At 39.3% G+C, this 12659-nt stretch overlaps 1 protein-coding gene across 3 annotated transcripts in view; it reads right to left on the minus strand.

Moving 5' to 3' along the window:
• AK4 (adenylate kinase 4) overlaps positions 1-12659 on the minus strand; it is a 171320-nt gene that overhangs the window by 22822 nt on the left and 135839 nt on the right.

Below are 12659 nucleotides of genomic sequence, written 5' to 3' on the forward strand. Positions count from 1 at the left end.
ATCAAATTGCCAACATCCGCTGGGTCATGGAAAAAGCAAGAGTTCCAGAAAAACATCTATTTCTGCTTTATTGACTATGCCAAAGCCTTTGACTGTGTGGATCACAAAAAACTGTGGAAAATTCTGAAAGAGATGGGAATACCAGACCACCTGACCTGCCTCTTGAGAAACCTATATGCAGGTCAGGAAGCAACAATTAGAAGAGGACATGGAACAACAGACTGGTTCCAAATAGGAAAAGGAGTCCATCAAGGCTGTATATTGTCACCCTGCTTATTTAACTTCTATGCAGAGTACATCATGAGAAACGCTGGGCTGGAAGAAGCACAAGCTGGAATCAAGATTGCCAGGAGAAATATCAATAACCTCAGATATGCAGATGACACCACCCTTATGGCAGAAAGTGAAGACGAACTAAAAAGCGTCTTGATAAAAGTGAAAGAGGAGAGTGAAAAAGTTGGCTTAAATTTCAACATTCAGAAAACAAAGATCATGGCATCTGTTCCCATCACTTCATGGGAAATAGATGGGGAAGCAGTGGAAACAGTGTCAGACTTTATTTTTTTGGGCTCTAAAATCACTGCAGATGGTGATTGCAGCCATGAAATTAAAAGACGCTTACTCCTTAGAAGGAAAGTTATGACCAACCTAGATAGCATATTGAAAAGCAGAGACATCACTTTGCCAACAAAGGTCCGTCTAGTCAAGGCTATGGTTTTTCATATGGTCATGTATGGATGTGAGAGTTGGACTGTGAAGAAAGCTGAGCGCTGAAGAATTGATGCTTTTGAACTGTGGTGTTGGAGAAGACTCTTGAGAGTCCCTTGGACTGCAAGAAGATCCAACCAGTCCATCCTAAAGGAGATTAGTCCTGGGTGTTCATTGGAAGGACTGATGCTGAAGCTGAAATTCCAATACTTTGGCCACCTCATGAGAAGAGTTGACTCATTGGAAAAGACCCTGATGCTGGGAGGGATTGGGGGCTGGAGGAGAACAGGACAACAGAGGATGAGATGGCTGGATGACGTCACCGACTCGATGGACTTGAGTTTGAGTGAACTCCGGGAGTTGGTGATGGACAGGGAGGCCTGGCGTGCTGTGATTCATGGGGTTGCAAGGAGTCAGACACGACTGAGCGACTGAACTGAACTGAGGAAGAAATAATTCTTCAGAAAGTCTATACCAGAAAAGAAACCGTATTCACAAAAGGTAAAACAGTCAAACTGGCCTTGGGCTTCTACAGAGCAATAAACCAGGCCAGAAGACAATGAAACTCGACTGCAAAGGACACAAGGACCACTTCAGAATATCACAGTCAGCTAAAACATTAGACAACAAGGAGATATTTTCAAACATGAAAATTCACGGAATATAGCACCTCGGGAGCTGTTCTGCCAGGATGGCAGTGGAGAAGGGAAGAGAGGGAGAGAAGAGAGGCATTCAATAAAATCCAGTAAACCACGTGATGAATGGGAAAGCTGTGTTAAAAATAATGCAAATAAACTTATTTACAAAACAGAAATAGAGTCACAGATGTAGAGAACAAAGTTATGGTTACCAGGGGGAAGCGTAGCGGGGGAGGAATAAGTTGGGAGATTGGGATTGATATATACATACTGCTGCTGCTGCTGCTGCTAAGTCACTTCAGTCATGTCCGACTCTGTGTCTCCCCATAGACGGCAGCCCACCAGGCTCCCCCATCCCTGGGATTCTCCAGGGAAGAACACTGAAGTGGGTTGCCATTTCCTTCTCCAGTGCAGGAAAGTGAAAAGTGAAAGTGAAGTCACTCAGTCATGTCTGATTCTTAGCGACCCCAAGGACTGCAGCCTACCAGGATCCTCCATCCAGGGGATTTTCCAGGCAAGAGTACTGGAGTGGGGTGCCATCGCCTTCTCCACATATACACACTACTATATATAAAATGGATTACTAATAACAACCTACTGTATAGCACAGGGAACTCTACTCAATACTCTGTAATGACCTACGTGGGAAAAGAATTTTCGAAACAGTGGACATATGTATAACTGTTTCACTTTGCTGCATAGCAGAAACATCTTAAATCAACTATATATTCCAATAAAAATTTTTAAAAAGTAGTTCAGTTTCATTCATATACAAGTCACTTGTTTAAAGTGTATAATTCAACAGTTTCTAGTATATTCAGTGATATAACTAAGATTAATCAAAATAAAATAAACAGAGGAGTGGTATGGGGGAAAAATGAGTGCACAGAATTCATTAAAATTTCTTAACTGTAAAACTGAAAAATGGGAAGTTAGAGAAGTTTATAATACATTTTCACATTAAATGCTAACAAAATTGGGAGGAAAGGGAGAGGAGATGGGAAAAAATGGAAGTATATTGTTTAAATTTGAAATGTGAGATTAAAAAAAAACAAATATGTCAATCTCATCTTTTCATAATCTTAACAGGCTTCCATGGGAATTAATATCCCTTGTGATGAAGAAGGTTTTTATCTGAAATTCAGTATTAATTCCTGAGGGTTCACTTTAGCTTTTGCTATAGTTCAATTTGAGTAAAACTGAATGCCTTTTTTTTAAAGTATGTAAAGTATGGTGTTATTCTTACAGAGTTTTACCTGCATTATGTGCATGGAGAGGTGTCTAGAATGGTGGTCTGCAACTGCTAACCCTTGTTATTTCTGGCTACTGGGATTTCAGGCAAAATTTGTTGCTTTTACTTTGCGTTTTTTCATATGGCCTGAATGTTTTATAGTGGTCATGAATAATTTCTACAAGAACAATGTGAAAAAAGTAAAATTAAATCATCTGTGGGAATTCCCTGTTGGTCCGGTAGTTGGGACTTGGTGCTTTTACTGCCGAGGGCCTGTTTGGGGAACTAAGATCCTGCAAGGTACACAGTGCAGCCCTGAAAAAAAAATAATAAAATGAACTGTCTGCTTTTTTCAACACCACCTTCTATTTTTAATCCTAATCAGTTTGTTCATCTTTCCAAAATCTGAGTTTTCTTGTTAGTAATAGGAAAAGCAACAGCTTTTTATACTGTTTTGTTTTAGATTACTAGACAAGGTTTAACGGAAGATGAGTGATTTCATTTACTTAGGCTTTCCCCAGGTGTATAATGAGGGGTAAATATGCTGATCCTTAATGGAATGACAATATTTTTGTTAATTTTCTCAACACTTTAAGTTCTAACATCTATATCAGTGTTTGCCTACATATGTTGCCATTAATAATAATCAATTAAATTATCTTTACACTGAAAATAAGAACACATATCTACCACCTGACCACCTACTATGTTCCAGAACTCTACTACAAGTTTTACATTTGTTAGTCAATCCTTGCAAACCTATGCCATACATACTCCTATTGTACAGATGAGAAAAAAGAATCCAGGAAAGAGGAGACTACAAACTACTTATTCAGACCTGACTCTCAAATCCATGCTTCTTCCACGTTCAAAGTAAGTGTACAATAATTGTTTTATTTATTACTTAAACTAGCGAACTATACAGAGAAGGCAATGGCACCCCACTCCAGCAAACTCCAGGAGATGGTAAGGGACAGGGAGTCCTGGCCTGCAGAGGTCTATAGGAGTCAAACCAACAACAACTGCTTTACAATGTTGTGTTGTTTTCTGCTGTACAACAATGTGAATCAGCTATAAATATACATATTATGTATATATATATATTGAACCTCCCTTTTGAACCTCCCCTTCATCCTCCCTCTAAAAATTTTTTAATTTAGCTGATTTTTAAATGTTAGTTGGAAGGAAAGTTAAAAATAAATTATTCACTCTTCCAAACTCAGTTTTAAATTTTTATTTTTAACTTCCTTCCAACTCATTTTTAATATTAACTTTGACAATTATTCAAGTCCTTGTTTTGCCTTTCAAGAAGTGTTTAACTTTTGCCCCCACCCACTTTTACAGCCTCATCTGCTCATAATTTTTGGCTCTCAAATTATCCAACTACTTGTAGCTTTCAGAACACATACGTTGTTTCATACCTCTATACCTCTCGTGCATGATCTTCTCTGTCTAGATTGTGCTTTACTCCCAGTTTCAAAATTTTGTGTCCCCTCCTCCTGGAGGCCTCCCTCGGCCTCAAGAGAGCCAGTCACTTTCTCCTCTGTGCTAGCTCTCCCCTCCTACCTAGTTCACTGGTGTTCTCAAGATCCTACACTATGATTATTTAAGTAGCATTTGCTCCTCCTGGACTGTAAGGTCAGGAAGTAATGCTATTCCCTCCTCAGATGGATTGATGAGATACACAAATAATGCATACTCAATTTGCTTCTTGATCTCTGAACCAAGTTTTCCTAGGATGTGTTCAAATGTTTGTTTTCCGTATGGTCCTTAATGCTTCCATGTTAAAATCTAATCATTCCCTGAAAACACAAATGGAATAAACAAAGTCAGGATTGTCTACTATGTTAAGATTGTTCCTCATCCTGAGGCAACAGTCAGATCAATTAGAAGAAACACACCAGAAATAGACACAGAGACAGAGTCTCAGGAGAGAATCCAATGAAATGAATAAGAGATCCAGAGTCTTACAGTGTTTTTCAGATACTCTGAGCTCATACAGACACCAAAGACACTGAACAAGGAAGGGTCGTGGAATAAAAATCAAATTCTTTGAATTTATGGTTACCAACGGGGAAGAGATAGCTAGAGAGTTTACAGACACATACACATTGCTATATTTAAAATAGATAGCCAACAAGGTCCTACTCTATAGAGAACTCTGCTCAGTATTTTATGTAACAACTTAAATGAGAAAATTTGAAAAAGATACACGTACATGTATAACTGAATCACTTTGCTGTATACCCGAAGTTAACACAACATTGCTAACCACTGTACTCCAATATAAAATAAAAAGTTAACAATAACAACAACAAAAAAAACAAGTTCTTACACTGTTAATTAAACCAAAGACCCTCACAAAGACTTAACACTTTAGGTTTCTCTGCAGTTTAGTATTGAAATGCTAATGTCTAACAACTATATTGATTTCTGTACATATACATGTATCTTTTTCATTTTCATATTCATTCCTATACACATGAGTATGTCAAGAAGGATGAGCCTGGTGAGATGCCAGAGATTATGACTGTTCAATCCATGCTTGGCAGGCCTGAGAACCACCACCGTGCCCAGCAGAGTTCCTTCAAGTCTGTGACTCTCCACTCTTCAGCAGTCACGCCAATTGCTTCACACCTTCTGTTCAAGGTTGGGAGAGCATACATACTGCCCTAATAGTGATTGAAGATACAGAGGTTCTTTGTGACCCCATGGACTATACAGTCCATGGAATTCTCCAGGCCAGAATACTGGAGTGGGTAGCCTTTCCCTTCTCTAGAGGAGCTTCCCAACCCAGGGATTGAAGCCAGGTCTCTTACACTGCAGGCAATTCTTTACCAGCTGAGCCACAAGGGAAGCCCAAGAACACTGGAGTGGGTAGCCTATCCCTTCTGCAGGGGATCTTCCCAACCCAGGAATTGATCTGGGGTCTCCTGCATTGCAGGTGGATTCTTTACCAAGTGAGCTATCAGGGAAGCCCAAGGACTAAACATCTGAAGGTAAGTGGGTATTACCCTCTTGAATACATGCACTCATACACATACAAGGAGAAAGCCTGATTCTTTTTTCTTCACAGAGAATGTCTTCAGTGACCTTCCAAAAAATGTACTACATGTTTTATTTTTGACATACCCTACATTCCCAAGGGCAACAGAAAAAAAAAATTGCCCTTGGCATTTTCTTGAAAGATGTGATTCAGAAGATATGTGATTGTTGGCTTTTTCTCTGTAGGCATATGTTGCCCAGCGGGATGTCACACCCTTCAAAGGTCTGAATCAGAAAAAAAAATACAAAGTTGGATAAGGTCAGAGCAAACACATACAAACACTGCACACATTCAGGTGGCTCTGACTTCTGCTAAAAAAAAAAAAAAAAATCCCAGAATTACCCACAGAGAGCACCCATTAGTGCTCAGAACAAAATCAAATGGAATATACAAATGGAACATGACCGAACGATGACTCTCCTTGTAAAGGTATCTTTATCTCCAATAAAAAGGTTTAAATTATATTCCACTTACAATTCCAAAATTGAAGATTTTTTCCATGAAACCAAACTTTGACAGCAAATACAAAATATTTCGATACCTACACCTAAAGTCATCTGGCAGACAATTCTGTTACAACTTGAGATAAATTAGGACTGAGCCTGAGAGCATTTTACTGTTTAAATGCACAGGTTTTGGCAGCCATGTTTAGAAATAGGGGGAAAGAAATCTATTACCTAACACACCTCCCAACGGGCCTCATCTCACAGCCAGCTTTTTTTCTTTTTAAATGAAGAATTTGTATTTGAGCTGGTTATTTGTAAGGGTTGGTTACTGTGCCTTAGTTACTATTTCACCTTAATATCACCTAGTAAGCCATAAACATCTTAAAGAAAAAAGCAAAATCAAAACCAGAGTTTCACAGCAAAACTAGAAGACTTATACGTGACATTCCACTGGCTGAATATCTTAGAAAATATGAAAATTATTTTTATAAAACTGCTCTCACTCATGGAACGTCTAAGGAAACTAAAGAAAGACAAAGAAAAGAGGGGGAAAGCCACACCTGTATACACATATTAATACAAAAAAGAGTGTTTCTTATCCAACTAAAAAGCACACTGTGAAGACAAGATGGTACTGGACTGTTTTTAGCAAGTACACGGCTGACCAAGCCACAGAGCACTCACCAAGCCCATTCACAGCCACCCTGGTGTTTCCTTGGCATGCATCTGCACTGCTCGTTTTCCACCCACTGTTTGCAGGATGCCTCTCCACAGCCATATGGACCAAGATGATGAGTCATCTGTCATCCAAAATTCTTCTCCTGACCTTTCCACATTCAATCACCTTTAGCACACTGAACCGGCACGTCCTCCGCAGAGCACATGCCCTGGAACATAACGGGTTGCAAGCTGAACATAGAACTTAGCATTCCTGACGGTCCCCACTTTGCCAAAAGGATTTCTTCCAGAGCTTTAAAGGAAAATCACAACCAAAACCGTGACCAGATGGGTTTTCAAGGAGAAAGCTATAAACTAAATCAGTGAGGAGACTGACGTACTTTACTAAAAACAGGCCTATGATATAAAAGAATTTCACTTATTCATTCACTGAGAGGAAAAGTTATGGCAAAAGCAAAGCAGTGAAAAGATACATAAAACATTTCACAACTGAAACTGACTTTTTAACTTCGTGTAGCTGAAGATGTTTTAAACTATTTTTGAACTTAATGCTTCACATAATCACCAAAAAAACAAAAAAATTCCCGACCTACACCTCATGTACAACAAATCACAAAATCTCATATAGTACTTTCTATAACCGCACGAATTCTGCTAAGCCCTTTACATATATTCACTTACTTCATCCTTTCTGTAATCTCTGTTTTCCATGAGGAGTAAAATGCAGAGAGCTAATAAGGTACTGTGCCCAAGGTCACTGACATTTACCCTCTGCCAGTAAATGGCAGAGCTGGGATTTGAAAGCACTGGTACTACTGGGATTAGTGGTGATTACACTAACCACCTTCCCAAAGGAGTTTAAGACACTTGATCCTTTTTTTAACAGTTAAGTTTACTTAAAACTATACAAGCTCATTTTATAAGGTGAGAAAACTTACAATTAAAGAATTTAAACTAGAGAAATGTAAATTACTGTTAAGTGGTGGCAAAGTTCAAGTTATCAGTCATGGAAAATACCAACATAAGAAAGAAGGAGTTGGGGGCTAATTTTTGTGAGTTAAATATTTAGAGTCTGGAGAAATTAACATAACTGGAGAAGCATAGGTAAGGTACTGATAGCCAAGAAACTCCAAAAGCTAGGAAGGCAATCATAGAGAACCCCAGGTCTATAGTGCCTAACATCAGTCAACACTCCTGTCAATTTTTTTTCCCTCATCAAGGCAATCTTTCAGGAATGATGCCTCCTGGCCATGTCACTGTTGATGCTTAAATTCAGGCCTTCAATACCTCTTGGTCCAATTGTGCTAACAATCTCTTCCCCAGCTTCAGGTCACCACCTCCTCCCCTACCCCAGCATCTAATTGCTCTGCTGCTAACAGAATAGTCTTTCTGAAACACCAACAGATTTGATCAAGCTATTCCCCTTTTTAAGTCTTCAGTGAGGTTCCCAGGTGGCACTAATGGTAAAGAACCCATCTGCCAATGCAGGAGATGCAAGACAAGTGAGTTCAATGCCTGGATTGGGAAGATCCCCTGGAGGAGGGCATGGCAACCCACTCCCACATTCATGCCTGGAGAATCCCATGAACAGAGAAGCCTGGTGGGCTACAGTCCATAGGGTCACAAAGAGTCAGACACGACTGAAGCGACTGAGAACACATGCACAAGTTTTCAGTGGTCCATATCACCAACAATTTCCAGTTCCACCATCTCTGTATAGAATCAAAGTCCATCACCCCAGGATTTCCTATGCCTCTGTCTGCAGGCACAGGAAAACACTAGGCTAAGTCATTCCTCTCTTACCCAGTTCACATTACCCCTTTGATGAAAAAATCCTCCTTCCAACCCCATTCATCAACCTACAGGACCTCACTCCAGTCATCTCTTTTACCATAAAGTTGCCAATCCCACTTTCTACCATGAGAAGAGATAATTTTCTCCTTTGGGTCCTCAGTGTACCCACATGGGTACTGATTTCATTACACGGTCATAATTTTTTACACATCTGACTCCCCTACTGTGATATAAGTCCCTTAATAGAGAAAGTGTCTTGTCATTTTATCAACAGCACCTAATAGTTCCTGACTCACAGTAGGAGCTTTATTCATTACTAATAAACAAACATATACTTTCCACAGACCATTATAGCCTCTCTCTTGACAGAAGTTTTCAGTTCAGTCTGTTGGTTCCCTGTAGCCCCACGAGAATACAGTTCCCAATATTTTTAATAGAAGGCATTCTAGAAAGATAGGATCTACGCCATAGTCAACTTTTCAGAACACCTCCACACTGAAGAATAGATGTTGAACAGTAGAGTTCACAAAGAATGGGCCATAGAACCAAACACACAGGTTCTCAATAGGGTAGGAGATTCTAGGGTTAAATAAATTCAGAAAATGCCTCATGATATCGCTTTCTATGAAGAGTTAAATCACACTATCATAGTAAAAGTTCATTAAAGTCCTAAGAAGTTGGTTACCTCTGGATTTACTAACTTTGAATAGGTAAGTGAACCCTACTGTGCCTCCATTTTTTCATCTATTAAATGGAAATAACAATCTCTACCTTCATATGGTCACTGTAGGGACTGAATGAGATAAATATCTAAAGCTCAGATCACTACTTGGCACACAGTGAGTACTCAATAAATTCAAGCAATCTTTAATATTTAAACTTACATTTTGTAAACTACAGTGTTTTCCCATCAAGCCATTACTAACACTATACACTTTGAGAAACACTGATACAGAATAACTACTCTACAACATATTAGTCATTTTGGAGATTCACAGCTCCAGACTTTAGGAGAAATAGGCAATCTGATAGTTAAAACGTAGGACAATTCACTCTGGCTTCTCTGCAGCTAACAAACATTGAAATTCACATTATCACAACTTGCTGAGGCTTTGGTTCTCCAAAGTAAGACAGGAAAGAATACACTGAGTGAACTAAAGGAAAACTACTCTGCAATGGAAAGAAGTTTCTTATACATAAATCTCACTATCCTTTCATTTCTAGAAAGCAATATATTCATCAAGTTTCTATTTTCACTGCCAAGGAATCTATAGTCTATTTTTTTTTTCAATTAATAAATCAAAAGATTTATACTGGGCTTAAAGAATCATCTACTTAAAGTAGATGATTCTTAATTCCAGCTTCCTGAAGTACAAAACTGTAGTAGTTCATGTATGAGCATCTGTATGCATTTTCCTAGGTAACATATCATAGGAACCACAGAGCTGTTCTTTTTTCAAACCATTGTTATAAAATTGAAGTTAATTTACAATGCTGTTTCAAGTATACACTAAAGTGAATCAGTTATTTATATACATGCTGCTAAGTCACTTCAGTCTTGTCTGACTCTGTGTGACCCCATAGACGACAGCCCACCAGGCTCCCTCATCCCTGGGATTCTCCAGGCAAAAACACTGGAGTAGGTTGCCATTTCCTTCTCCAATGCATGAAAGTGAGAAGGGAAAGTGAAGTCGCTCAGTCGTGTCCGACTCTTAGTGACCCCATGGACTGCAGCCTACCAGGCTTCTCTGTCCATGGGGTTTTCCAGGCAAGAGTACTGGAGTGGGTTGCCATTGCCTTCTCCATATATATACATAATTGAATATATATATATATTATTTTTCACACTTTTCCATTATGCTGCTGCTAAGTCGCTTCAGTCATATTCAACTCTGTGCGACCCCATAGACAGCAGCCCATCAGGCTCCGCCGTCCCTGGGATTCTCCAGGCAAAAACACTGGAGTAGGTTGCCATTTCCTTCTCCAATGCAGGAAAGTGAAAAGTGAAAGTGAAGTCACTCAGTCATGTCCGACTCTTCACGACCCCATGGACTGCAGCCTACCAGGCACCCCCGTCCATGAGATTTTCCAGGCAAGAGTACTGGAGTGGGATGCCATTGCCTTCTCCACTTTTCCATCATAGGTATAAGATATTGAATATAGTTCCCAATGCTACACAGTACATCTATGTTGTTTACCTATTTTATATATATTAATATATATGGTCAGTCACATCCAAGTCTTTGTGACCCCATGGATTATAACCCACCAGGCTCCTTTGTCCATGGAATTTTCCAGGCAAGAATATTAGAGTGGGTTGCCATTTCCTTCCTACTTCAGAGGAGCTTCCTGATCCAGGGATCAAACCCATGTCTCCTGCATTTCCTGCATTGGCAGGCAGATTCTTTACCACTGAGCCACCTGGGAAGCCCATTTTATATATAATAATGTGTATATGTTAATCTTAAACTCCTACTTTATCTCCTCTCAACTGTTAGCCCCTTAGGTAACCATAAGTTTATTTTCTATGTCTGTGGATCTATTTCTGTTTTATAAATAAGGTTGATTTTTTTAAGAGTCCATATGTAAGTGATCTCATATGATATTTGCCTGTTTTTTGAAAAATTAGGCCTATGTATTACTTAGATATTAAAAATCAAACAATTGCAAAGGGTATATACAATGAAACATAAATCTATCTCCCAACCCTAATCCTTATCCAGAGCCAACCATGTTATCAGTTTTTTATATCCTTCCTAAGACAGCTTATATATGTGTGTATAAGTACATACAGTAATATTATATCCCTCCATTTTTACAGAGATAATAGTATATGATATATGCTATATTGCAACTAGTTTTCTTCACGTGGCAGTTTATCTTAGAGCACTATCTATATCAATACATAGATCTAGATATTTGGTTAATAGGCATACCAAAATTTAAAGCAACCCTAGGCTAAGATACTTGGCTTCCCAGGTGGCACTAGTGGTAAAGAATCCGTCGGCCAATACAGGAGATACAAGAGACTTGGGTTCAATCCCTGGGTCAGAAAGATCCATGGAAAAGGAAATGGCAACCTACTCCAGTATTTTTGCCTGAGAAATCCCATGGACAAAGGAGCCTGGTGGGCTACAGTCCATGGGGCTGCAGAGCTGGACGTGCTCTGACTGAGGGACTGAGCACAAGATAAATACTTAGGTTGTTACCAGTGTCTTGTAACAAAGGTCAAAGCAATTGCTTTTCCAATAGTCATGTATGGATGTGACAGTTGGACCATAAAAAAGGCTGGGCACCGTAGAATTGATGCTTTTGAACTGTGCTGTGCTGGAGAAGACTCTTGAGTCCCTTGGACAGCAAGATCAAACCACTTAATCTTAAAGGAAATCAGCCCTTTATATTCATTGGAAGGACTGATGCTGAAGCTGAAGCTGAAGCTCCAATACTTTTGGCCACCTGATCGAACAGCTGACTCATTAGAAAAGACCCTGATGTTGGGAAAGATGGAAGGCAGGAGGAGAAGGGGATGACGGAGGACGAGATGGTTGGATGGCATCACCAACTCAATGGACATGAGTTTGAGCAAACTCCGGGAGATAGTGAAGGACCAGGAAGCCTGGCGTGCTGCAGTCCATGCGGTTACAAAGAGTGGAGGGACTGAACAACAACGAGTGTCTTGCAAAGACTGCTGAAAATAAACATCCTTGAATATATATTTTTAGGCAAGAAATGAAGCAGGGAATTGCTAAAGACTACTAAATTGCCCTCCAAAGGTTACCCATTTTATTCTCAAGAATACTTATTTCTTACACCTTCAATAAAAAAAGATTTTCAGATTTTCTCTCTTTTTTAAATCTGACAGGTAAAAAATGATAACAAATGCTTTTAACTTACGTGGCTTATTTTGAATGAAAGAACCTCTGATTTAAGATGAGTCATACTTATGATGACTTAGTCATGGAAACAAAAAGTACCATCAAAACTGGAACAATACTGGGAATTCAATTAAGGTTTGCTTCAAGTTGATGGCTTTAGGGATGGTAGTCTGCAGACAAAGGAATTAAAAGGCTTCACCCACATGGGTGTTTTAATTATGTTGCCAAATTGGAATATGTCTA

This window comes from Bos taurus, chromosome 3 (genome assembly GCF_002263795.3).
Source record: "Bos taurus isolate L1 Dominette 01449 registration number 42190680 breed Hereford chromosome 3, ARS-UCD2.0, whole genome shotgun sequence".
Classification (NCBI taxonomy): domain Eukaryota; kingdom Metazoa; phylum Chordata; class Mammalia; order Artiodactyla; family Bovidae; genus Bos; species Bos taurus.